This window comes from Dermacentor silvarum, chromosome 2 (assembly GCF_013339745.2).
Source record: "Dermacentor silvarum isolate Dsil-2018 chromosome 2, BIME_Dsil_1.4, whole genome shotgun sequence".
Lineage (NCBI taxonomy): Eukaryota > Metazoa > Arthropoda > Arachnida > Ixodida > Ixodidae > Dermacentor > Dermacentor silvarum.
Genome location: NC_051155.1, coordinates 27,518,949 through 27,546,537, shown reverse-complemented (window position 1 = coordinate 27,546,537; position 27,589 = coordinate 27,518,949). Strand labels below are relative to the sequence as shown.

The window sequence follows — 27,589 nt, the reverse complement described above, 5'->3', positions numbered from 1 at the left end:
GAAGCGGGAAGCCAGCGCCGGAGGGAGGGGGGGCGCACTTCCACTCTGCCAACAACCGCGCTCGTCGCTCGCTCGCACCGTCTCTTATCTCCACACGGCTCTGACCTTTATGCGCCGTGCATTCGCCGCTCAGTTTCCGTTGAAGCGATAGACCGCACGTACTTTCGCCGCTGCGGCGTATGAGCTTGCTGCCAGAGTTTTGACGGTCCTTGTCTGCAGTCATTCAGTGTGATATATTCATGTTTGTTTGTGCGCGCTCACACCAGGCTTGTTCATTCAGTTAGTAATAGTCGGGCCACATTTTCCAACGCACGCTACACATGCAATGCTGTCCGGATCGGCAGTGCAGCGCTACAGGTGTGTCCCTTCGCACGCGCTGCCCACGGGAAGCGCTTCTCATCAACACCACCGTTTCACACGCACCTTCTCGTGGTCATCGAGTCTCTCTTCATGTCGGTCTACTTACGCCGCAGCACACCTGCTTACTTAATCAGCTCATGTTTACTACAATTCATATTGCTACCAAAGCCGCTCACCTTACTTCGTATGACATTGCTGTGTTGCTATCGCATTCATTGCTTCGCCCTTAGGGCAGAACTGTGACATTTTTTAAAGAGTGCGTTTCGTTTAGTTGTTAGCCTTTAGCGCACAATAAAATGAAACAAGTTTGGGTGACCTCTGCGACATGGTGTCCATATTTTACATGGAAGCCTAGGTCTATGCTGTAACACGTAGAGACGGGGTGCTGGCCAGTGTGCTGGGAAACTGCTTGGCCACCACGCACAATCTACGCTGTTATACTTTGCCGGTGGCAAATCGTAGCGCAAAAGCACAGGTACAAATGTTTAATCAATGGTACGGCATGCTGTCTACCGTTTGTCATGATGTAAAACTAACAAGCACGAACAGCAACAATTTTGTACGTTGCTGGTCCGTAGTTAATATCGCGCCGGTTGCTTCACGTGTTAAAATAAATATTTCTTTTTAATACAAACGATGAAAACTGTGCGCGCACACAGGGCGCGACATTTGCGACGTTTGAATTTTGCACTATTTCCCGCGCGCTCCGTACGTGACCGGCCGGCGCACTGCGTTACCGCGATAAAGAAAATAGTTCCTCAAGGAACCTAAGCAGAAAACTTTCATACTCTAGCAAACCACAGAAATTCTTAAGAAATACTATTAAATTACAAGATTTGTTAAAAAATATTGCAATTCACGTCTATGAAAGCGTGGATTTGTATGCGCGTTTTTGTGTGAATGCGCGCTTGCGCTGTTGACTCTTTGGTGCATTCCGGAAGTATGTGTGTGCCGCTGCGGCGTATGTGTGAGGGTTGCGTGATGAGTTTGCTGAGTTTTCTGTGCCCTTTGCCTCGCTGTGACATCTTTGGTATATTCCAACTTGTTGCTCGCTCTTTATGGGCTACACGTTGCCTCGAAGATCACCATGATCGCCTCCGACTCAGCCACATCGAAGGTGAGTGAGTGTTTCGAATTCCGCTTGCTCGTTCATTGCGACGCTTTCAGCAAAAGTGCGTACAGAGCCCGTGCGTGTCTTCCACGCGCCTCTGTGCTCGTTTTCATTACTAGTACTATCCTTCCGTTGCGAGAATTGGTTGTGCAGCACTAGATTTGTGATATTGAGCGTAAAGTTTTGTCCTGATTTAACTTCACAGCGCGCTTGCGGCGACGTAAAGCAGCTATGTGGAGCCAGCTAAAACAGGGCATGTTGGGCGCGCCACGATTTTTGGTACGGTGTTCCAGCACCGATTGAAATTAGCCTTATTAATGAGCGCTCGTGCTTTGCCGTTTTGGCGGAAACAATGCGACGTGAAATAATCCGAACTGTACTGTAATCAAGTATATTTCGTTCGCGCAACGCCGTCCATTGACGTGCATCTACTACATGGCGTGTCGGGATCGGCGAAAATATGCGCGAGGTGTTTTGCCGTTCGAATGTATTCTGCTGCGCTGTTCGCTTCAGGATCGAGTGCCCAGAGTCCGCTGACACGCCGTGCGGTAGACACGCGCTGTGGCGCGATAATAATAAAGAATTGCAAGGGCGTGTATGTGATTCTATGTGATAGGTGAGATAAAAAAGGGCTGATGCCAGCGAATGCTGTGAAATCATCAGGTTATGTGTGGTTTGTTTTCCGCCTGTACGCGCGCGGTGAACTTTTTTTTTAACCATTATCTCCCTTCGACGCCATCGAGTACTTCTGGCTAACGCCTTCGCCTAGGCGCTCTATATTCACGGAAAAGGCAGATTCTGTGGGATTCTATGTTCTGCTTTAGTAGGATGAAACATTCAAAATAATGTCATCTTGTGAAGTTTCAGCCTTTGACCCTTCAGTAACTGATTGATCTAACTAAGTTCGAAAATCAGTAAAGGAACGAGATGCTTGGGCATATTTGCCGTGTCGTCCCACTGTGCTTCCAGTGGCATGTAGGCGTTATCGACAAATGTCAAAAAGTAGCAAGGCGTTTTATGAGATAGAAGTAGACAGCTATATCAGTAAGTTATTTTTGCTTTGAATTCACACACTAAAAAGGAGAGAGAGTGAAAGGGGAGCGTATCCTTGTGAAATAAATGACGCTGTGACATAAGCTTCGGAACAATCGTTTGTTGGTGGAGCAGTTCTGTGGAATACTTAGAGAGTAAGCAAACTGCAGTAGCAGCAGTTAGACGGGGAGTAAAAAAATGCAATACTGGTTTTATATGAACGACCTACCTTTAAGATGTGGCCGCAACAGTTCAGTAGATAAGCAAAAATAATTTTAAAATTTAGGAGAGAAATTAAAAATAAATTATTTGCCTACCTCACACTGCCAGTGGCAAGAGCAGCCATGCTTTTATGTTTTCAATGGGTCATTTATATCCATCCATTTATGTCGGCCTAATCGTCCATGTAGATGTTTTGATTGCTGCTTTTGAGTTATCGTGGCCTCACATTTTAATACTGACATCTGTTTTCAGAATCAAAATGAGCCTGGAGACGCCACAGCCGGAATGCGAAAGGTGAATTCTTTGGCCATTCATCGTCTAGCGTCACCATGATCAAATTCACTGTTGCCAGGAGAATGTATTGCCGGGAGGTATTCTCCTTCAGATTTAGTAAAAATGGTAGCATTAAGTGTCTCCTTTGCGATTTTGCATAGCCTTTGATTTGCGAGTCGATTCATTTATTTAATGAGGGGTGGGCAGTTGGCACACCCTGCCTTTGTCTTATGTACACATTCAGCTGAGTAAGTCTGGGACACAGCAAGCGAATCTGATGTGTAGTGGTAATCGCATTAACGTCGAGAGTTATCTTCCTGTTTGAGCTGCTACTGCTGCTTGCCAACGCAAGCAGCAGTTGGCCAAGATAGCGTGAAAGAGGTTCATTGAAGAGTGGCACGTACTCCGAGTCACATACCCAGAGATCGAAGCAGGTCCATCAGATGGTTATTAACCCACTTCCCTCAACATAGCAGCCCTACCCATTAGGCCATTGACCACTAAGTGACACAAATTCGCTGGAAAATAGTTAGAGACAGACACCCGAAAGTATGTGAAGTATCTTAAAAATGGCTACTTGCATTAAAGTTTACGATGCTTTGGTTTACTTACTATTTTATTTTGTACTGGGTGAATCCTTGTTTTTCTGAAGCACATGACATCCTAACAGCATAACAAGCTATGACATTAGTTTTAGTTGTTTTTATTAGTGACATTAGTTCAAATTTTAGGTCTGGAGCAGGCAGTATTTCTGTGATTTATTTGGAGTGTGGCTGTTCTGTAAATGTGCTTAAAATCCTTAAACTACCTCACTAATATTTACCTAAACGTGTCGTTTCACATAGGTTGGAGAAGTGCTCATTCAGATGATTCTGGCACAGCTTGCCATGGTGGACCAGGCAAGTTTGCAAGGGCCTTGATTCACCATGTGTTTAGAGAGAAGAACCTCATGGGCCACTCACTTCTCGGAAACAACACCACCATTAGGCAAAAAGAGGCTCTTGGCCTTATCAGGGTCAACGCTGTTAAAGGCAAGTACCGTACATCCTTTTTCCCATTGCATTTTTGCATTCACATTTTGTACTTGGAATTACCAGCTTGCTATTAGCACAACAAATGACTTTCAAGTAGCCTGTGTCTGCAACTACGTGCTACAATAGCCTACTATTTGGAATGAATGTTCATTTGATCTCAAGTCTCTAATGCCTCCATACTAAAGTGCTAAATTTTAAAAGCAGCCTTAACTGCCAGAAGTGATTGGTGGCTCCAACTGACAAAGTTAAGTGTATTTGCTCATTAATTGCACTACTTGACTGTCATTGCAATGAAGCAACTACCAATCTGTAGTACCAATCTGTGAAGCATGCTACCAATCTGGTGGTATAGCGGGTGTGCTTAAGTAGCCTGAAAGTGCTGCTATAATATAGGAATTGTGGAGAAGCTATGCTCAAGTGCAGTTACTGCTCAACTCGAGGGACAGCACTTCACCAAATTTCAGCAATCAAAACGGCCCTCCAGATTCTGTAACGCAAAACATAGTGGTTTCACCTATTTCAACAAACCACATTGAATTAAAGTTGCTCCTGTCTTGAAGGAGGTCCATGTGGTGGCAGACAGTAGCCTTTCAGCAGAGGGAGGTTAAGTTATGGGGCATAATTGTTTGGTTGTTTCGATCAAAGCAACAATTGGAACAGTTGCCAACTTCGTTGTCAACATTGCTATGTTTAGCAATGTCCATTCATTCTAGGCACTCAACCTATTAAGATCCAATTTATCGCATTGTATTCTAGGATGTGGAAAAAACAGATATTTATTTGACTTTGCCTCACGTTCCCATAAAATGATCAGTAATCAATAGGCCCTTGGCAGCTACTATATAAAGCTTCTTACAGAACATGAGGCATGTCCACAGCTCCCACTCTGAAATTGTTGGAAATGTCTAATGCTTTCTTACTTCAAGGACGCACTTGCCTGTTTTCAGCGTTATTATAAACCAGTGCTCAAGTACTATGGGTTTAGATTTATCAAAGATTGAATGAGCTTCGTAGGTGTTCATGTTTAACCCTTTGAGGATCACATATTTTCTGGAAATACGTCCGCCAATTTAAGCGTTATATTTTTAGTCTGGATTGTTCTTCAGAGTGACCTATCGAGAAAAAAATGGGTAAATAATTTTTTAGGTCACAAAGTGACAAAGCTTTCTTAGTGTCCGCTGTTTTACTCCATGTTTATTGTAGCGTGCAGGGCAAACTAGCATAATCACATTTTTTAAATGGAATGACACTCACAAAACATTAAACTAGGTGAATACTCCCAAACTACTGCAGTGATGGCACCATAGAGTAAAGAGAAAGATCAGTTTTGGAAGAAGCCAAGGGGCAACAGCACAATCAGGATTTTTGTAGAAGTCGCAGAAGGTTACAGAATCTGTAATGTGATGCTTGGGCACACTTCATTCTTAAAAGGTATGCTTATTTATATGTTCTTTCGCTGCCTCATATTTATGGTCGTGACCATACGATTTGTTTCCGCCACTCTACATGCATGGCACTGACCCTCAAAGGATTAGCAGAGTCAATCTACTTGCATATTCCTCTTGTAAGACTGAGCATTTCTTCGTATTTCTTTTTCGCATTTATTTGTGTTAGTGTAACCAGGTTGGCGTGCAACTGCAGTAAATCCTCGTTATAAGCAGTATTTTCTTTTAAGTAGAGAGGCATAAGAATGGCCATCATAATGCGAGAAGTGCACTCCAGTTGCATATGAGCTCTTAATAGAAATTCAGATATACAATTCTCAATTCTGGCCGCATAACCGTATTTGGAGCAACTCCTGCAAGGAAAAGTGCAATAAAGTACTGCACATTTTGATTATGATTGTTGAGGGAACTAATTTTATTTGCCAGTAGTCTACCTAGTCTACCTTTAAGTTTTTTCACCAACAGTATGAAGTATTTTTTCCACCATTTTGTTCCTAAGCAAGCAACGTTCACATTTTTCACACCAAGGATACTCATGAAGTTATTCTGCCACAGTGGGCTTTTCCTGTTTGCCTTCTGCATATTGTACTAAGTGGAGTCCTCCGGCGCCACTCCACTTTCAAAGCTGGTCATTCTCTAGAATTGAACTCCTGAAAGCTTTGAATAAACAAAACAAATGAAACAGTTTCATTATAACAGGGTGTACTGTATGTCGCACTTTTGCATGTGGAACATTCATCTTAAACCTCATGCTGTTATTCTTTTTTTACAGACTTTACCTGTCACAAGTTTCCTGGGACAAACATGGCCTACATTAAGAACACTCTGGCCTCACTTCTCGCAAGGGACCTGAAGTGTCCAGAAGAGCTCAAGTCTGTGGACAGTTAAGTGTTGTGCACTTGCAGCCCTCAACATTTTTTTATTATTATGATGTTTCTAGTCACCGGAAAAGGCCAGGTTGGATGGTTCAGACACAAGTACTGTGTTGTGATTATAATTAATTGCACAAGTGTTGCGCTTTGTATTTTAGTTCATTTTTACATACATTTTTAATATATTTCTACAAAAGATAGCGTTTCTTGACTATTTTATTTCATAGGTATCTCGGGTCATTTCATGCCAAGACTGTTCCATGACGGCACACCATTTCAAGTTTGTTTGATAAAGCAGGCACAGGGAGAAAATTTACAGAAAATTAGGTTTCATAAATACACCGGAAAGTGGAATCTGTGTTATTGTCAGAGTGGTTCTGTTTAAGAAAAACTACATATTAACACATGTTTGTAGTGATGGTTTATTTTGCTATTTCAAAACAGTAAGAATTAAGAGGTAAAAGTTTGCTTAAATTCAGAGTGCAACAACAGTTCTCGGGCAAGGCAGCGATGTGCTTTCTTTCATGTACGCATGAAATCTGATTTCTTGCAAACTTTTTCATTCTAACTTGTTTTGCGGCACTCAAAAATAAAAAAAAATTTTTCCTCATGCCAGTTCCATTTAAGTCTTCCAGCAGGTATCTAATGGTCACTGTCTATCAGATAAAAATCTTAAGTAGTCAAAGTGAATAAATCGCTTGGTAGGTAAATGTAATGACCTGCCCAGGAACCTAGTAATCATGGCAATAAACGCAACTGGATCGAGCAACGAGCAATGCAGCACAATAAACTGCTACCATGGCACAACTTATGGTAATTACCATGTCGTTTCAGAGGTACATAATGTTTAGTAAACTGGGCAAACACCATTAAGACTCTCAGTGGGCTCATTCAAATTGTGCCATGATTATTAAGTTACTGGCTACCAAATAGAGAAAGCAAGTACATTTTAAATGTTATTTACTGTAATGCTTGTATATTATTTATTTGCTATTTATTTCAATTTTGAGAAATGCTTTACTTTAGGGCCACGCAAACTTTACATCCCTCAGTATTCAATTTCGTTATTGTATCAGGCTGCTGGCAGTTACTAGATTGCGTTAGGAATTTTTTGATCTCAAGGCAGACATGGCTGTACAGTTAACAAATGTTTAGCTTCAATAAACAATTCATCTAGAAAAAATGCTTTTTGTCCACATCAATGTTGAGCTGTTGACTTCGTGCAGGAGTATTGATTTTGTGTGTTAAGCCAATTCAAAAACTGGCATAATGGTTCTGCTAGCAGCTCTATAATATGTTTTATTACAGGCTATATCTAAAAGTTTTGTTTTGGTTCCTGGGTGACCCAGGTCTGCAATACAGAAGTGCCTGCATTTAAGTTTGCCCCTGTCCTCTAGTATGCAAGGACCACATCAATATGGTATCAATGGTAATGCTATGAGACTCAACGTAGCTCAATGGTATTTAAAGAAAAGTCTAGTGCACTTTTCAACACTACTCACCAAACAGCATATTTCAGTGGGCTCTAAAGTGATTTCAATAGTGACATTCAACACTGCACCAATAATATTTAAATGATGTTGCACTATTGACTAATATTGCATGTTGGGCTTGTTGGTATAACGTAATGGAGGCAAAAGGCATGCATCAGAAACAGGACACAAGAGGAAGAACACAGACAACACACATTTGGCATTTGGTGCTTAACATGTGTGTTTGTGTTCTTCCTCTTGTGTCCTGTTTCTGATGCGTGGCACCTTTTGCCTCCATCAAGCAATATTGACATTTAACGCTCATCCAATAATACTTCAATGGGGTTTCAATATTGATGTTCAACAATGCTTCAATAATATGTCAATGGGGTTTCAATATTGTTCATTACTGCTCCAATAATATTTCAATGGGGTTTCAATATTGACATTCAACACAGTTCCAACATTATGTCAATGTGGTTTCAATATTGGCATTCAACATATTTCACCAATGTCTCAACAGGTTTTCAATATTGACATTCAACACATCTACAACAGTTCTTCAACGGGCTTTCAATATTGGAATTCAACATGGTTTCAGCAATACATCAATGACTTCTCAAATTGAAACAACCCAATGATGTTTCAATAAAATGTCGCGGGCCAATTTTCAACACCTGTCAACAATTTCCTCAATAATGTTTCAACAAAGCGTCAATGTGCTTTCAAAGCTATTTGTTGACATTGACCAATGACTTTTCAACTTTTGAACAATTTTTTTGTAAGGGTACGCCATCTGGCTAATGGTCAGACCCTCAATTGCACGGCCGCGAAACGGCCCTTGTGGCCACTCTTTACGTAGTACGTTTCTCTATGGCAAACCGAAGGACGGGAGGCGGAAGAAATACCACATCTTGTTCTCACTGCGAAACCGTTTGCATTACGACTGCAAGCTGCATGACGAGTGCCGAGAGGCGCTTTCGTTTACCTGCATATAAATTAGAAAAAGAATATTGCTGTGACCAGGATTCGAACCTGGGTTATTGCGGCCACAACGCAAGGTACTAACCACTATACGATCACGGCAGACCGAAGGACGGGAGGCGGAAGAAATAGCACATCTTGTTCTCACTGCGAAACCGTTTGTGTTACTACTGCAAGCTGCGTGACGAGTGCCGAGATGCGCTTTCGTTTACCTGCATTTAAATAAAAGAAAAAAATACTGCCGTGACCAGGATTCGAACCTGGGTTATTGCGGCCACAACGCAAGGTACTAACCACTATACGATCATGGCACACCGAAATACGGGAGGCGGAAGAAATAGCACATCTTGTTCTCACTGCGAAACCGATTGCGTTACTACAGCAACCTGCGTGATGAGTGCCGAGAGGTGCTTTCGTTTACCTGCATTTAAATAAAGGAAAAAAAATACTGCCGTGACCAGGATTCGAACCTGGGTTATTGCGGCCACAACGCAAGGTACTAACCACAATACGATCATGGCACACCGAAAGACGGGAGGCGGAAGAAATAGCACATCTTTTTCTCACTGCGAAACCGATTGCGTTACTACAGCAACCTGCGTGATGAGTGCCGAGAGGTGCTTTCGTTTACCTGCATTTAAATAAAGGAAAAAAATACTGCCGTGACCAGGATTCGAACCTGGGTTATTGCGGCCACAACGCAAGGTACTAACCACTATACGATCACGGCACACCGAAGGACGGTAGGCCGAAGAAATAGCACATCTTGTTTTTTTTTTATTTATTGTCGGTCTTCGACATAAGACAGTACATACAAATTACCACACACTCCAATAACACAAATGCACGCTGTTGTACTGAAAAAAAAAAACAAAAACAAAAAAAAAACAAGTAAGTCGTCCGTCCGTATAGGACCGACGTTGTCACGTTAAAATTCCTTCATGGCTGCCAGAGGAACCACCCTTGACAGCCAATCCGGTACATACACTTTCATTTTCTGTTCTTCAATAAAGCGAGATACACATTCTTTGAAATAAATCCTCGCGGGCCTCGCGTCGGGGTCACAGTGGTACCCTGCCATACGAGCCCGCCATAAACAGTGGAGTGCAATCAGCATAATAAAGTCATAAGGTACCCCGTCATCGTCCTTAATTGACAGATACCTGATCCCATGGGGGTCCACTGGCAATTCTTTCTTTAGTGTTCGCTGTAACACGTCCCAGAAGTAAACCCCCTCCCAACAGTGCAAAAAAACATGGTCTATGGTTTCGGGCTGCTTGCATATCAAGCAGTGCGATGCCCATGGTACAGTACAACCCCGTTCTTTCATATAAGTCTTGACGGGGAGCGTTCCTGTATGAAGGTTAAAGAAAAATGTTTTTACCCCGGGTGACACCTCCATGCGTTTCACCCGTTTAAGCACATCCTGTCCTGGCCCTCCACTGTATATGGCTCTATATAATGGTACTGGGAAAAGTACATCAGCAAGGTCTCTATACAGTGTTTTCCTTTTCACTTCACAAAGGTAATCATTTGAAAAACGCACAGTGAGGAAGCGTACACTTTCTACCACTTCCTTGAGATACCCACGAAGTGTTCCGGTCATGCTTTCTGTACTGACAACATGTTCAGACAATGCGTCGCTCAACCTGAGCTGGCAAACAGTGCGCAGAAAAGGGTCTCGCGTATCGCGAAAAAAACAAAAATCTGTTTACCAGCTGTCTAACAAAGAGATGAATTAAACCCACACCCCCGTCTTTCACTCTTCTGAACAAGTTTGTTCGGCTGCACCTTTCCCATGTCGAACCCCAGATGAAAACCGCAAACACTCTGTGCAGCCTTTGCACGTTTGCCCGGGAACAATGGAGCACTTGCATGACATAATACAACTTAGAGATACAGAAAATATTGCAAACTGTCGCTCTTGTAAAAATAGACAGGTTAGTTCCTTGCCATCTGTCTACTTTATCTTTCATTTCTTTGGTTTGACTCCTCCAGTATTCCTCGCTGCTGTTGTAGCTGTCGAGGGGAACACCTAGATACCGTGCAGGAGTTTTCATCCAGTTCACGTTCGCGAAGTGGTCCGGTGCAGACGGCCACTCCCCGTGCCATAGTCCAAGGGATTTGCCCCAATTTACTCTGCTGCCCGTGACGTCACAGAAGTGCTTCACTACAGTTATTGCTTCGGTTATACTAGGTTTGTCTGTGCAACACACTGCGATGTCGTCTGCATACGCGAGTACTTTAACTTCGGCCGCTGCCAGCCTAAAACCACGTATTCTGACATTTTCAGTGATTGCCAGACACATTGCTTCAATATATATAGCGAACAGAAGCGGACTGAGGGGGCAGCCTTGGCGCACTGAACGCATGATGTTAATGGGGGCCCCCAGTGACTTATTAACAATTAACCGCGTTGTGCAGTTCTGATACGCCAAGGCCACTCCCTCAGTGGTGATGGAACCAACATTAACATGATCTAAGATTGCAAACAAAATAGCATGCGCGACACAGTCAAACGCTTTCTCGAGGTCGAGCTGAAGAACTGCAACGCCGCTATAGGTGACGTCACAGCACTCGAGAACACACCGCATCCTATGGATGTTCGCAAAAATAGATCGCCCCTTGATGCCGCAAGTTTGGTGGTCAGCGACTATTTCCTTGATGACACTTTGGAGTCTGGTGGCTATAACCTTCATAAATATTTTGTAATCGATGTTAGTTAATGATATGGGCCTGTAGGATGTGACGTGCTTTAGTTTATCTATTTGATCGGTCTTAGGTATTAGTATAGTGTGCGCTTTTCCAAAGGAAGGTGGCAAGGATTTCTGCTCATATGCGTCATTAAATACCGCAGCTAGCAAAGGAGCCAGTTCGCTTTTAAACGTCTTATACCACCCAGCGCTGAGACCATCAGGTCCGGGTGACTTGCCCAGGTTCAAATCGTCGATTGCTTTCTCGACTTCCCTCTGGGTTATTCTGCCTTCTAGTCCTTCTTTGGTGTCATCATCCAATCGCGGCATACGATGGAGAAAAGCAGCTTTAAACCCATCTAAATTGGCAGCCTGGAATGCAAAGAGCGACTGGTAGTACTCAGTGAAAGCGCGGCCTATGCTTTCGTTGTCTTCAACAACACTGCCGTTCATTAAAATCTTATCAACATTGTTGCGTCGTCCGTGCGCCTTTTCTAGTCCAAGCGCCCTTTTTGTGGGCGTCTCCCCTGCCGCTAGTGCATCGGCACGTGCTCGCACAATGGCACCTTGATAACGCTCTTTATCAAACTGTTCAAGCTTTTGCTTGATGTTTCGCACGTCGTCTTTGTACGCCCCAGGCTGTCTGCACTCAAGCGTAATAAGCTGTCTGAGTAGTGTTCTAAAACCCTTTTCTTTCACTTCCCTCTCATATTTTAGGCAGCTCGATCGGTCCAAGGCTTTCATTTTAACGTTTTGTTTAAAGCATTCCCACTTTTCCGCTATTGTTTCCGATGTTGCTTCGTGTATTTTATTAACCATATCGCGTACTGCGGCAAGAAATGGCTCATCGATTAGTAGCATTGCATTCATTTTCCAGAGGTCCCAATTGAAAGCATGTCTCCTTTTCTCTATGCCGACTTCACATTTAACCAGACAGTGGTCCGAGAACGACACAGGTACAACGCAATAGCCATGGTATTTTGGGATTGCATCCAACGAAATGTACATGCGATCTAATCGCGCATGGCTACTACCCTGAAAACGCGTAAACGTCACTTCATGACCAGCTTCGAGACACTCAAAGACATCGTCAAGTTCATTTTCGCTTATTTTATTGGACAACCCATCACTGCTTTTGTCACGCATACCGGCATTGTTGACTCTGTCTTTAGCGCTCAGCACACAATTGAAGTCTCCTAACAGGATTACGCGCTTATCACACCGGACATACTGTTCAAGGTTCGAAAAGAATAAGACACGCTCATCCACAGAGTTCGGTGCGTATACGCATATGATGCGAAACTCGACATCACTCGTGAAAACATCACAAAAAGCAATCCTTCCAGACTCACAAGAAAATACTTATTGAATCTGTATTCCTGGCAGCTTCTTTACAAAAAGAAGGCAGCCCCCGGACGTGCCAATCGCATGACTGACCACCGCAAAATACCTAGTCGTGAAACGTCGCACCATGCTCCCGGTCTCCTCCTCCCCGTCTACCTTAGTTTCCTGGACGGCTAGTACGTCTATGTCATGGTCAGTGACTAACCGTAGGAACTGACTTTGCCTACGACTAGCCGCCAACCCTCTCACGTTTAATGTGGCAATACTAAGGGACGGAAACAGAGCCATATTGAACTAGAGAAAATGTAGGCCCGGAGCATGGTGCTTACCGTTTACGACTAGCCCTCGGCTAGTCGCCTCCGGGACCCTCCGTCTTCCCGGCGGCGTTAGTGACCGGTGCTTTGTCACCAGGTGTTCTCTCAGGAGGAACGGTCGGTTTTGGCTTGAAGCCCATCCGCCTTCCCAGCGGCGTCTTGGTCGGCGGTCCCTCACTGCTGTTGGTTGCACTCTCGTCCCTGTCCTTGGTCTCCTCGTGGGAGCGCTTGACTGGGGCACCAAGGGTCGTTGTCGGGTCGCCGTCGAAGACGGCCTTGTCCTGCTGCATTGCTGTTTCGTCGTCATCGGCCGCGTCTTCACCAACGCCTCCGGTCGCCTGGACCTCTGCAGTCGGGAGCTGTTCCGGCAAACTCGGCTTCTCAGCAGCCTCGGCCAACTTGCCGTCTGCACCCTCGTTCGGCGTACCATTGCTTGTCGGTGACGGCACCAGGTCTCCAGCTCCTTTGGCAGCGTCCTCCGCCTCCACAACGTCCATGACGTGCTCTGCCGCAACGTCATTCGCAGCTGGGCCTGTCACGGCGGCGTAGGATTTCACACAGTCCGCGTCGACGTGGCCGAATCGTCTGCACCGTGAACAGCGAGGGACTTTGCACTCCCGGCGGACGTGTCCCGTGCCTTGGCAGCGCAAGCACTGCATGGGGCGACCGGGAACAACCACCAGGGCCAACTCACCGCCGACGCGGACCTGGTGAGGGAGGTCCTCCACCTTGACGCCACTTTTCAGCTTCAGCAGCACGGTCCTTGAGGTTGACGTCTTTTCTCCCATGCCTTGGACACGCCACCTCTCCCGGCTCACTTCCTCGACCTTGCCGAAAGCTGCGAACGCCGTGCGGACGTCCTCGTCGGCGACGCCGTACAGCAGCCAGTGAAGCCGAAGCTTCACCTGCTGGTCCGGCGGGTCAACGATGACGCACCGTCGTCCCTTTACTTGTAGTTCCTTGAGGGCCAACAGTCGTTTTGTGGCGGTCGCATCCTTGAGGGTCACTGCCCAGACGTGGTTAATCTGGTACGCCCCTATGCATAGCACCTCAGGCAGCAAACCTGTCGGCAGCAGGGCGTCCCTGAAATCTTCGACCTTGTAAGGTCTCGCACGCACATCACCGTGCAAAAACACGGTATTAATCGGCAATCGTCCTTGGGGCAGTTGAGGCAGAATAAACGGATATTCGATATCTTCATCGTTGCGCCTGTTTCCGCGGCCAAAAGTGACCGCTGTCGCTGCCCCTGAAGAGGCCATGATTCGACGATCCGTCACGCTCGGTGGCCGGAAGCAAAATGAATAGCACATCTTGTTCTCACTGCGAAACCGGTTGTGTTACTACTGCAAGCTGCGTGACGAGTGCCGAGAGGCGCTTTCGTTTACCTGGATATAAATAAAAGAAAAAAATACTGCCGTGACCAGGATTCGAACCTGGGTTATTGCGGCCACAACGCAAGGTACTAACCACTATACGATCACGGCACACCGAAGGACGGGAGGCGGGAAGAAATAGCACATCTTGTTCTCACTGCGAAACCGGTTGCGTTACTACTGCAAGCTGCGTGACGAGTGCCGAGAGGCGATTCTACTTGCGGCTACCGTTCGGTACGGACGCGGAATGTCTTGCTCCGGTGGAGCGGTGTTTGCGGCTCAGTCGAGCCGCGGAAACAGGATTATTGCCGATGAAGACAAGGAATACGAAGTTGTTTTGCCGCAATTGCCAACAGGATCCTGCGTTTTGAATACTGTTTTCCTTCACGGGGATGTGACCGCTAGGCCTTTACGCGCCGAAGATTTCAGGGACACGCTGGCTCGTCTGGGACTGCTGCCCGAGGTTGTTAGCTTGGGGGCGTTCCAGATGAATCACGTTTGGGCGGTTGCCTTCAGGAGCTCGGAGGCGACGAAGAAAATGTTGGCGTTCGGCGAAATTATGGTGAAAGAAAGAAGATGCCTAGTGCTGGACCCTGCAAGTCAGGAGGTACGCGTGAAGGTGTTCTGGCTCTTTCACCATGTCCCGGACGAAGACGTCCGTGCGGCTCTCGCCCCTTAAGGAAAAGCTACTGACGTGGCGAGACAACGCTGGCGGGTGCAAGGCATCACGGACAAAGGGTCGACAACGCGCACCGTAACTTTGAAGCTCAAGCCGGGCGTGACCATCGACAATCTGCCACATGAAATTCGAGTGGCCGGTATGATGGCACTTCTCGTGGCCCCTGGAAGGGCTCCGTTATGCCTGAGGTGCAACCGCACAGGACATATAAGGCGGGAGTGCCGCGTACGCCGTTGTGCCCTTTGCCGGCGCTTTGGGCACGATGAGAGCCAGTGTGTGCGGACGTATGCGAACATCGCAGGCCCTGCGAAGATCGACGAGGTCATTGAAGAACACGTCATGGATGCCGCTGATGCTGAGGAAGCGGCTGGTGGTTTCAGCGGTACGCAAAACACAAAGGTGAAAGGCTTGGGTACGCCTGACGAGTGTACCGAAATCGTCAAAGCCGGAAAGGAAGGTAAAGTGCAAGGAGCAGAGCCAGCCGCGGAAACGCCAGCCAGGGACGCAGCGACTAAGGTCGCCACAAAGGACTGAATTAAAGAGAAAGTGAGGACGCCAACAGACAAGGAAACCCTTATTGACATCAGCGGTGCGGCAGCGAAAAGGACCCTTGAGGAAAGCAATGACGGCGAACCAGGGGCTCAGAGCCAGGTGGCTCAAAGCGAGCCACCCTTGAAGACCACCAATGTCCGTCGATCGACGCTGAAGCCGGCACCGAACTTGCCACCCGTCAGGAAACCGTCGGCACCGGCGCCGACATAGTGTCATAATGTGTGTACCAGTGTTACTTTTCTTTTTTGCCGGAGTGGGTGGGGGGGAGGGGTGGGGTGGCGGGGCTTGCTTGGGGCGGTGTGGCAACGGGCCACTGCAACAAGGCACAATTTGCACGATGGAAATTCATAGATATGGCATCCAATGTCGGCAGTCCAGAGGATGGTTTTCGCTGCGCAGTACCAGCAAACATGAGTGTGCAGCTAGTAGTGTGCAAAGAGTGTCGTCGGTCTGTTTTTTCTTCATAGCATAATGAATCCCTCAGATATCACGATACGAGTAGGTAGTATTAATGTAAGGGGCCTTGGGTCTAAACGAAAACAGTACCAGCTAAGCAGACTGTTTATGGAAACTGATCTTGACATTATCGCCGTGCAGGAAACTAAAGTCGAAAGTGAAGAAGGAACGGACCGTATGGTAGATGCGTTTCGGCCACGGTATTGTGTGTGTGTATCACATTCTGGTGGTAAAGCTGGTGGGTGCGCCCTTTTTATTCGGAGTGCACTGAACATAGTTATTGAAAATGTTGTGTGTGATGTTAATGGCCGTCAAATAGTGTGCGACTTTGTAAATGGAGCGGTGAAGTTGCGAGCGATATGTGTTTACGCACCTAACAAAGTATGTGAGCGCAAGGTATTCTTTGAAGGCCTTAAAAGTCAATTGAATTGTCAAAGCAAGATTTTATTGATGGGAGACTTCAACTGTGTTTGCTATGCTGAGGACCGAGTGCTAAGCCCTGCGGTTCAAGACGCAAGCGCGCAATTTTTAGCCACGAGTATAAGCGAAGGCAATTTGGTAGATGTGGGTTTTGTCATTGGATATGTCGCGACTCCTAAGTTCATGCTTTTTCAAGGAGCCAGCCACGCACGATTGGATAGGATATAGATGACAGCTGACTTGGTTACAATGTGTAGCAGCCAGTGGCGTAGCCAGAAATTTTTTTCGGGGGGGGGGGGGGGCTCAAGTTGCAACGCGGCCTCCTCCTTATAAAAGTTGTCGAGGCATCAAATACATCAATAATAAGTGCATTGCCATTGCCAATGCCATTGTATATTAGGTGCTGAAAACGAGTTATTTAACGCTACGCACAGTCAAGACAAGTAAATTATGTGTTTGTTTCGTAAAAGAATAGCTTCGTATGTCCCAAAAATTGTGGCAGTAATAGCTGATATCAGTGCTTCCGCGTTTGTTTTTGTTTCTGGTCTATCTAATAAGCAAAGAAAATATCACGTGAACTTTAGAACTATATCAGTTCGAAACCAGCAAAGCAGTGCATTCAGCTGGTATGAAAAACGTAAAGGCCATAAAATGAACAAGTTGACAAATATTTTGATGAATTTTTGTCATTTAACAACCTCGTTTACATTTTTGTACAAATGCAACGGTCAGGGAAAAACCTCAATGACGCTGTCCTTCGTTGCAACGGATTGCGCAGCAGCAGATGTTACCGCACGTATATTGTAATTGCACCGAAATTATAGTTGCAACAACGAGTACATATAAAAAGCAGAAGTTCCGCAATATATAGATTAGAAATGCGAAGATAGAATGGAATATACAAATGGCAAGAAAGTGTCGCGTGAAACCAAGTTCACTGCTTGTATACACAAAACCTCGCAACAAGATATTTAAATATACGTATAAGTCTGCAATAAATCTACGTATCTAAGGAAACGTCATTGTATATAATGCGTCAAACAAGACAAATAAACATGTTGCGCAGTCACAGACAGTAAACTTCACGCATACGAGTATAAAGACAGACGACCCCAACCTTTAATAATCAAATTCTGATTCTGATCCAGACAAGAACAAAACTATGATCTCAGAAATTGTGATATGCATTTGGGCCATGCTGCGATCGCGACAGCACCATGTGGCTAGAATAAGAGAAAAAGAATGCAGAAATCAATATGAAAAACGTGTATTTTAACTGCCTGCGCAGCGGCAACAATTATTCTGCACCCCAAGTCAAAGAAGGCTATTGCTTCGTTTAAAAAAAGAAGTAAACCCATGTAGCTAAAAAGGAAAAAAAAGGACAAACGAAAGCCACAGATGATGCGGCAAGTTGATTTACCCAACATCCGAGTGCGTTTTTGGGAAACGCCGCGTGTTCCGGGCTTTCAATGAGCAAGGTTTGTCAAAATTGGTTATTGATGTCCCCGTAATTTTTGTATTCCCAGGATAATTTTGATTATCATGCTAACTGTTACAACAAACGGTGAAAATTTCTGTGGTTTTAAAAGCTAATGAACAGTCATACGTTTTCATAATTACGAGCTTATATAGGAACGTGAAGGAACACATATTTTTACAGGCATTGATTCTTGGTGCTTCGCTATCTAAACGATAAACTTTACTCGGCGGGGAGGTTTAGTGAAGCGTTCAGTAACTTCCGACACGTTGATGGCGACGTCTCTGTCGGCGTATAGAAGCGCCAGCATAACCATGCGTTCCTCATTGTAAAGCGCAAGTGTTCTTTTTAGTAATCTCATGTTTGAAAATCTCTCTGCGCTGGCAGTGGCACTGGAAGGGCGACTAGAATATGCAGCAGTTTGTGCTAGAGCACTGCACGGGCCGATTTTTTCAGCCCGGACCCGGCCCGGGCCCGTTTTTACGTTGGGCTGCACGCCCGAGCCCGAACAAAACTTTCATGGCGAGACCCGGGCCCGGCCCGGGCCCGGAAATAATCTACGTTACCCGCCTGGCCCGGCCCGCCACCCCTTTTTCTCAGGCTGGAACCCGGCCCGATACCGAAAAAGACATGTTTGTCAGAGTTCAGACGTCCGAAAATAACTCGCTGCACGTTACATGCACACCACGAGAAAGCCCGGCCCGGGCCCGGGTCAAAAAGCACACGCCGTGCCTGAGCCCGGCCCGAGCCCGTGAAAAAACTGCTCTACCCGGCCCGGCCCGGCCCACGGGCCGGGCCCGGGCTTTCGGGTAAGCCCGAGCCCGTGCAGTGCTCTAGTTTGTACACATGTGCATATAACCTGCAGTCTCCATGAGAGAGGGCATCTATTCCTGTGCTGAAACCTAAAAACACTTCGATATCGTTTCCTCAGCACCACGCTCGACAAGGTAGACAGCCGTCCTCTTACGGAAGCCACAATTCTTGGTCCCTGGTCCCAGCCGACGTCTGAACGAACTGCTTTAAAAGCGCTATTACGCTTTTAAAAGAAACAGGACTTAGTGAAAAACTATATCTCTTACAAAAATTTTTGTTGAGAATGCATTGAAATATCATTGGTCAATGTTGAGTATCGTATTGAGCATTCATTGGGAGTTTGTTGGGATATCATTGAGCAAAGTGTTGAGGGCTCTTGAATATTGGCCACTGAAATTTTATTGAAACACAATTGGGCAAGTCAATGTTGAATAGTTGTTGAGTTAGTATTGAAAGCACATTGTGCTTAGACATATCATTGTGTAAGTTCTGTTGAATTTCTGTTGGGTTTCCATTGATGCAGTCTTGAAATGCTGTTGTGATTGTTCTGTTAACCATTTGTTGAGTGATTATTGACACAGCATTGAAAAGTACATTGTGCGCCTGTTGAGATGGCATTGATATTTCGAAAATTGCCACTGAAATATCATTGATATTTTGTTGGGCTTGTGGCATTTTAGTGCACTTAATTTTGAAATTGCTTTGCTATTTGCACTTGCATGCCCTGGTGCCTCTTCACATAACTTTCCCTAATCCGAACGGAAGCAAAGGAGCGACTGACATATTTCATGTACCCTAATATGTAATATAGCGTGCACATGACACATTATTACAGTATATAAGGTACAACTGTATGAAACCTGAAGACATACGCTAGTGCCTACAGTGCTATTAAGTGTAAGGGAGCAGAACTATAGCACACATGCTCAAAAAATGTTGCAAAAGTGTACACATGCCTAGTTAAACTCGCACAATTTTTTCTGGAAGATATACAACACCACCTGCACTTACAGCATAAAAAAAGCTTCCTGTGCCTGTACAGCACAGCACAAAGCAGAGTCATGAGAACTGAAAAGTAGAACTTAGTGGGTTTAAAACTACAATGATGATGGATGAAATTGATAAATTGTACAAAGTTATCACTCTTATTAGCTACCTAAGGGACTCCTTGAACTTGACCTAAAAAGATGTACAGCAATGTTAAAAACAAACAGAAGATAGAAACCTATAAGCCTTCTTGCAGGAATAAACAATGCAAATAGCCTCATGTGTCACAATTTTACGAGCACTTTGGCAATTTGGTGTATGTACAGACTTGACAAACAGCAGCTCAAACAGAGATGCGAACACTGAATTAAGATAAGAATACACACGAATGCTCACTCAACTTGAAGTTCATTACAGCAGAAAGAATTATATTTCACAATTACAGCAGAAAAAAAGTATATTTTGTAAAAACAACAGTCAAGTGACTCAAAGGCAGACCTTAAGCATACCCTTGTAACTAACTTTGAACACATGAACTCTTGGCTTGCATGCATAAATACAAAAATGAAGACCACTGGATACCTTACAGTAAAATGATTCACACACCCAGTAAACACTTTGCAGAAGGGTTTACGGCTGCCTATGAGTAGGCAAAATAACAAGTAAACTGGAAACAAATGACTTCATGTATATATATATATACAAAACACCTGAATCGTGTTTTTCAGAGGTAAACTTCTAAAACATTTGTGCTGTAAAAGCAGCTTACCTCCCTGGCATAAGTCAAGAACTGCACAGTATTTCAAGACAGTAGAGGCTTGGGCTAGTCGGTGCATACTTGAGAGGGAAACAGCGCAAAAAAACACAAGCACACAAGAAGGGACAAGAAGCGCTGTTGTGTGTCTCCCTTCTTGTCGAGTTTTTTCGCGCTGTTTCCCTCTCGAGTGTGAACATTATTTAATTTCTTGTGTTACTTTTGGGTGCGGAAGAGTTTCCTGGTGGCATTTTCTAATTTAGTGAGCTCATCAGTGAATTTTTTACTGGACTTGAACAAAGCTAATGAAATCATTTCTTTAGGCCTTTTTCACCCTACACAGCAACTGGTACCTCGGTCAATAAAAAGCTAATGCAAGGCTAATAGTTTCAATGATATAATGAAGTGACATAAAATACACAGACAACTGGAGTGACACACAGTAACGCAATTCCCAACAGTGAAATAAATGGTCACCTGCATCAAAGAGCCTAGAACGACTCATTATAAAGCATGAGAAAAGGTTTCAATAACTGTACAGCCAGATTGGAGAGCTAGTAAAAAACGCAAATAAATGCACATACAAAACACAATTTACCACACTTGCGCACATAAATATATACAATTCCACCAGCATTTCGCTGCATAAAATATATAAAAGTTGTGACAAAGCAGTAACTGAAAGACGGAAGGAGCTGCACTACCCATGTTGAAAAAAAAATATCGAAAGTGACATACATGCATATTTAATCTGACAGAAAACGTCTTTCCAAGCTATATCTTACAAAAACTGTACAACAACGTTAAGAACAAACGAGATGAGAAGCTATACCATTCTTGCAGAAATGAGTAGTGCAAATAACTTCATGTATCTCAATTTTACGGATACTTTGGTAATTTCGTGTGTGTACATACTTTACAAACAGCTCAAACAAAGATGAGAACGGCGAAATAAGGTAGGAACACACAATAATGCTTACTCAACTAGAAGTTTGTTCGTGACGACAAAGATATTAAGCACACTGGCCAACTTGACAAAGAAATAGCCATGCATGCGTGGCAGACAGCCCGGTGCAACAAAAAAAAAGGAACGAAAGACGTGTTTTGTAGTATAAATATGCAGGTAAAAAAAACAGTGAAAGATGTCCTATAAGTGATACCACCAAACGAGGAGAGCTCTTTTAAAAATCCCAACTCTTTCCCATTAAGAGCAACAGATAGCTTATGCATTTGTCTTCTTTGCAATCAATAAATAAGGCTTCCATAATTTCTCTTGTGTTCTGGTCTTTGTGATGAAACAATTGTTCGTTCTACCCCTTACAACAGAAAACACAATTTTGTTTAATCACAAAGGCCACGCATACATGGTTTCTTATCTTTGTCAAGTTCCAATGTGTTTACAACCTGTCTTCAAGAATAAACTTCTAGTTGAGTCGGCGCTTGTATGTGTTCCTACTTATTTCATTATCCTCGTCTGTGCTGCTGTTTCAAGTACGCATGTACCACTTGGTTAGGCTGATAAACATTCTCACAAGAAAGGGAACTACCTCCACTCACAAGGTAGCCAATTCTTTACAACTAAAAGGCAGAACACATCGAAAGTAAGCCTTCACAGCGTCCATGAAAGTAAGTCTTCACAGCGTCACAGCGTACACCAAAGGGCAGAATAAAAAAATAGTTAAAAATCCCACTTGACGCAGAGTGGCAACAGAGATGCGAGCTTCCTGGTGAATCAGCCGCAGATCAATGGATGTCTCTTGCGAGAAACGACGCCAAGCTGTTCTTCACGAACGACACGTTAGCACCTGGGCATTTGGTGCATGTGTAACCTGTAGAGAAGGGAATGTAGACAGAATTAGATAATGCAAATTAAAAATCTGTCACACAATATACATAACCACGCACTAAATATTAGTACGCACTACACGAGCAATTAAAAATTTGCGTCTCTTTCAAGAGGGCCGTCGCGAAAATGATGAAATGGATCGTTACAGTAAATGTTACCAAAGATACGCACAGCGATGTTTGTTTCACACCGGTGAAATATATTGCCGGCTCTCTCACAACACGAAAGACCATGCTATAGTACACAGCCGATACCAAGCAGCAGTCCGAATCTTCGGGAGCAGCAGGGCAGACCTAAAAATTCGCCGAGAGCAATGCGCGCGCGAGCGTGCTAGTGAGAACCGGCACCGCTTCTTTGAATTAGTATCCGCTGCTGCGTGGCTAAGAACATTCCGCGCGATTTGTGTGCCGCGCGTTGCGTACGCCTCCTGTGCGCATTGCACGCTTGCGTCTGTGCAGTGAGCTATCTTCATGAACGTGCCATTCCTCGCCGCGCTAACGGTGCTCGAGTGCGGCGCTTAGCTTGAGTAAAGCCCCTATATTTATAAAAGTAGCGCCATCCACTTCCCTCCTCCTCCGTTCCACTATCGCGCTCGGCGCGACCAGCACGATCGAGGCGCGATATCGACAGTGGCGCCGCCTGCGTCGGGCCTGCCGTGGCAGACAACAGCTAACGCGCTACCAGAGGAAATCCGAGGAAAACTTCGATCGCGCCCTGCGGAGACGTTTTTGAGGCGCGATTTTGCTTCGTCAGTCAGTAACTGGTCTTAATAATGCCGTTTTGGAAGTAGCAACGCGACGATGCGAGACGGCGCAAATATCAAGTTGCAGCAAGCGTTTGCGCACGCCGGATGGTAAACAAAAAAAAGCCTTTTGCCCTCGCCTTGTCGGTTGCGGCAACTTAAGGCGCAGCAGCATGCCATCACAACGAAGTTCTTGTCCCTAACACGTTTGATCCGTTTGTGCGTACAGCACTTTCGTCGCACAGGCCCGAGAATGGCTGTCGGAGCGCGCTGGAAAGAAAGAAATATACAAAAGCACGACGCGAACTTCCACGTGACACGGATTGGCCAATGGGGGAGCGGAGGAGGCTGGGGCGACAGGAGGCGGCTAAGAGAGGGCGAGGAGGAAGCGCCGGGGTGAGCGCGGTGGCGGCAAGATCTAAGAATGGCGCTACTTTTATAAATATAGGGGCTTTAAGCTTGAGGCGCCGATGAGCCGTCTGGCGTTCGTTTCGTTTCTGCAAGCAACGCACATTCGAGTCGGCCCAGCTCAAAGAGATATCGGAGAACGGCGGTACGCTTGAGTTATCGCCTATTAAAAGCGTGCAGTACGCCTTAAACGGCAACACGTCACGTTTGATAATATAACAATATGCTTATCGCGGTTGGGGTGGCGATGTGTGATAAGGCAAGCCCGTCGGCGGCTTTGCCGACGTCGCCACCACGCCTCTATTCATTTAAGATCTGTATCCGTGTAATCATCGCGCCGATGCAGGGCTTATCGGTAGGCTGTTCTCGCACATACCGAAAAGGCGAAATATATTTTGCAGCACACCGCGACATTAGCCACAACGCAAATAGAGGCGCAGTTAATATTACGAACATTTCAATCGAAGCAGCGGCGGCAGCAAGCGCTAGCTTCGCGCGCTTTCGCTCCAGGGCATGCGGTTTGCCTGCAGAAAGTGAACGGTGTGCTTAACATCTGACGATCGTCCAAGTGAAAAAAAAAAAAACACGCAGCTATGTGCTCAAGAAAACGAAATCACTTACCTGTGTGCAGAAGTCAGGCTGCGGCTTTGTTCGCCTTCCTTCCATCATGAATTCTGCCGCGCAACTCATCAAAACTGCCAGGCTCGAACATCACCCGAAGATCAGTAGCTGCGTCAGCAAACGTCTTCAACGGATAAACATCCCACTTATCATCATAGAGCGATTTCACTAAAACTTGCGTCATAATGTCCAAAAACAAAAGAAAAATGCTTCCAACAAAGCGCGCGCGGCACGAACCACCGCACAAGTTCAGACGAGTGACAGAGTCGAAAAGCGGTCACAGCCTCAGTATCGTATTAAGTTAATAAAATCGATCCTACTAAAAATAACCACTAAAATCCATAAATAATGATTGATAATTTTTTTCATAGAAAACATAAGAAATTTTGAAGGAAAACTTAATTTGTAGCGTAAGAAATAAATAATATGATTAACAAAATTGCGACTACGAAACTAACGGCACACTGGATACCGTTGCAAAAGACTGCTCACAATAAAGTCACGCACGCACGCACACACCAAAACACTCATGCTCAAACACTGGTTAGGCGTTTATTGCGTCACCTATGGGTAAAAGTTAGTACTAATATCTTTATTTTTATGAACAAGAACTTGTTTAAGTAGTTTGCAGCATTTTTGCAGATGACGCGGTAAAAAGTAAGGTATAACGTGGGCGCGTAACTGTTGTTTGATTTCTTTCATTTCTCTTTGGCCTTCGTTTGTTTCACTGAACATAGGAGAGCTGCAGGCTTGGGAGGCTTCCATGGCAAGAATTTTATCGCATGCTTCTGCAAGGCGAGTGTCGGGAGCACGGAGAAAGAATAACAGGAGGCGAAACTCTGGGCCGGCGCCAGCGGGAGCACTGGTCGTGATAATGTCACGCTGGGAGAGGAGGAGACGCGCTGGTGGTGAACGTTGGCGCAGCGCCCCTTGCGGCGACGGAATGAACTACTTCCCTCGCGGTCGGAGTCGGAGCGGTGCGCGCGGCCGCGGCCGCGGTCACGGACACGTTACGGAAGAAAAAAAAATTGCTCTCCGACGGCGCCCGGCGTCGTCTGCTACTGGCCGTTTGAGCTGAGCTGTCTGATGCCGCAAAAACATTTCCGCCAGCGCGGTTTGCACTCAAGCAATAAAATACCTATAGACTGTCATGGTATAAATATTTTTTTCAAGATTTAAATTTAAGGTCACATGCTTTTTATGCGGCAATAAGAGCAGGAAACTAGAGCACTTGAAGGACCAGACGATCTGCGATCATAGCCAGGCGCGTATGGAAAGAGCAGACGATTTGCAACTATACTCATGCGCGTATAGAAAACTGCACTTGATGCGTTTTCAAATTTTTCGGCGTAACAAAAAACGAGAATTTGTTTATCTTTATCATCATGCAGTATAAAAAGCACCGATCAGAGTATGCGATACATAGCTACCTTGCGGGGAAACTAAATTTAATTATATTCCTGCGGCAGGTTTGGGAAGACGTGGAAAAACGGAACAGCAGAGCAGAGCAGAGTCTGCGGCTCGCTTCGCGCAGTCAGAATCATCGCTTCTAAGTTCTGCAGTTCCTCCGTTGCTCCTCTACTATGTAAGTGTTCGTTGTGTATGCGGTTCATGATTATCAGAAATGGGGCACCGATGCTTCGTCCCAAAACTGTAACAGCGGATATAAGTAATGCGCGGAAAACACTCGAACTTTCAAAGCTCCAAATGACGAACGCCTGCAAGAATGGGCGAGAGCAATAGAAAGCGAGGATCGAGAGCTGACGAGAAACGACAACGTCTGCTAAAAACATTTCCCCAGCGGAACGCTCGGCAGGCGTAAATACTACGCTGACCTTGGAAGCGCAGTCTTCCCTGACCAGCCGAAAAAGTCATCGCTGCTCCTTGGGGCGGTACTGGTCGGTCCCCGTCTCATGGCGCTCCGGCCAGCTTAGCGAGAAAACGTTGTAATAGCTGCCGTCTCGTTTAGCGACGGGCATCGTGTTCAGCTAGCGTACTCGAGCTGTTGCTACCTAATGCAAGGGCGGCGCACAGGCATCAAGCATCCGCGCGCGAGCAGACGACAAGACCGAGCGACCGAGCCCCGCGCTTCCCGCATCCGCTGCATCACAAACCGTCACGTGATCATACGTCAGGTGTCCGGCGTTTGGTAGGGGGCGCTGTCACGACGTCCGCCGCCGCGCTCCAGCGTGACATTATGACGACGCGAGAAGGAGCCGAGTTGCGCCTCCTGTTATTCTTTCTCCGTGGTCGGGAGCAGCCGCTGAGACAGCGATTAGCTGCGTAATGTTGCGGTTGTTGCTGAATCCGAAACTCTTTCAACGCGCTGTGCTCTCAAAGCGCGTTCGTTGTTTGAGATCTAGTACCACGGCCGTTGGATAAAAAAATGTATTATGCTTTCGAGACACAGGGTGTGGCACAGGAAATTCTAAGACCTCTGAAGTGTATGTTTACAGCCTGTGCGCGCCTGCATCCTACGGCTCGCACAGCGCGTCCGATGCTCAAAGGTAGCGTCGTCGCTTGTCGGCGCCTGCCTTATCGCCACCATCCGCGCTGCCGCCGTGTCTACTTTTGGGAACTCCCCATGCACGCAGTCAACGTGTTTGCAAGTGAATTTCACATTCTTTTGCTCCCTAAAACGTGCGCATTTTGGATCGCACTTATGGCTATGCCATATGTTGTATGTTAAAACGACGATGCCATTTCTACGCCGCGAGCAAGTCACTCGTGGGCGATCATGAAGATGGTTCAACGTCGCAGTTTTTACGTAGCGTAAACGGCTACGAAAGCGGGCTGGTCCCGGACATAGTACAGTCTAACATGGCGCCTCAAAGCGCGAGCTGTCGCAAGAAGACGAGGAAGTTACATGGGGCGCGCGCGCCGACCAATCAAAGCGCTGACTTGTTCCGGAACGAGAGACGTACGCGTGCGCTCGTGGCCTAAAGGTTAGAGCACCGGGCTGCTGCGCTCGAAGGTCAACGTTCGGTGCCAAAGTCGGTCACACACTGTTTTCTTTTTACGAAAGCGAGCCCAAACTAGAACCTACCTACCGCAAAGTGACAAGAATGACGCAAAGATTGCTTCTTAATAAAGTTTTGAAATGTCGCCTTCATATGCGAGTCCTAATTAGTATACGATAAACTCAACTGCTACACAACAAAAAAACAACTACGAAAATCAACACAAATTACTCAATAAATTATTTATTGAGAAGCTCTCAATGGTAATATCATTGTGCAACTGTTGAGCGAACTCAAAGACTTTAGAGACTTTGTTGAAAGACTGTTGATTCAACAATACCCCAA

General features: G+C 45.6%; 1 long non-coding RNA gene and 3 other non-coding genes across 4 annotated transcripts; 1 reads left to right on the top strand and 3 right to left on the bottom strand.

The window, feature by feature from the left end:
• Nucleotides 1–1,322: 1,322 nt before the first annotated feature.
• Nucleotides 1,323–4,414, top strand: LOC125942942 (uncharacterized). Its single transcript, XR_007465434.1, has 3 exons — nucleotides 1,323–1,477; nucleotides 2,978–3,019; nucleotides 3,844–4,414. It is a non-coding gene; the product is annotated as an uncharacterized LOC125942942 (long non-coding RNA).
• Nucleotides 4,415–9,044: 4,630 nt separating this feature from the next.
• On the bottom strand, nucleotides 9,045–9,116 carry Trnah-gug (transfer RNA histidin (anticodon GUG)). Its single transcript has one exon. It is a non-coding gene; the product is annotated as a tRNA-His (tRNA).
• Nucleotides 9,117–9,463: 347 nt separating this feature from the next.
• Nucleotides 9,464–9,535, bottom strand: Trnah-gug (transfer RNA histidin (anticodon GUG)). Its single transcript has one exon. It is a non-coding gene; the product is annotated as a tRNA-His (tRNA).
• A 5,033-nt stretch (nucleotides 9,536–14,568) lies between these two features.
• Nucleotides 14,569–14,640, bottom strand: Trnah-gug (transfer RNA histidin (anticodon GUG)). Its single transcript has one exon. It is a non-coding gene; the product is annotated as a tRNA-His (tRNA).
• Nucleotides 14,641–27,589: the final 12,949 nt, after the last annotated feature.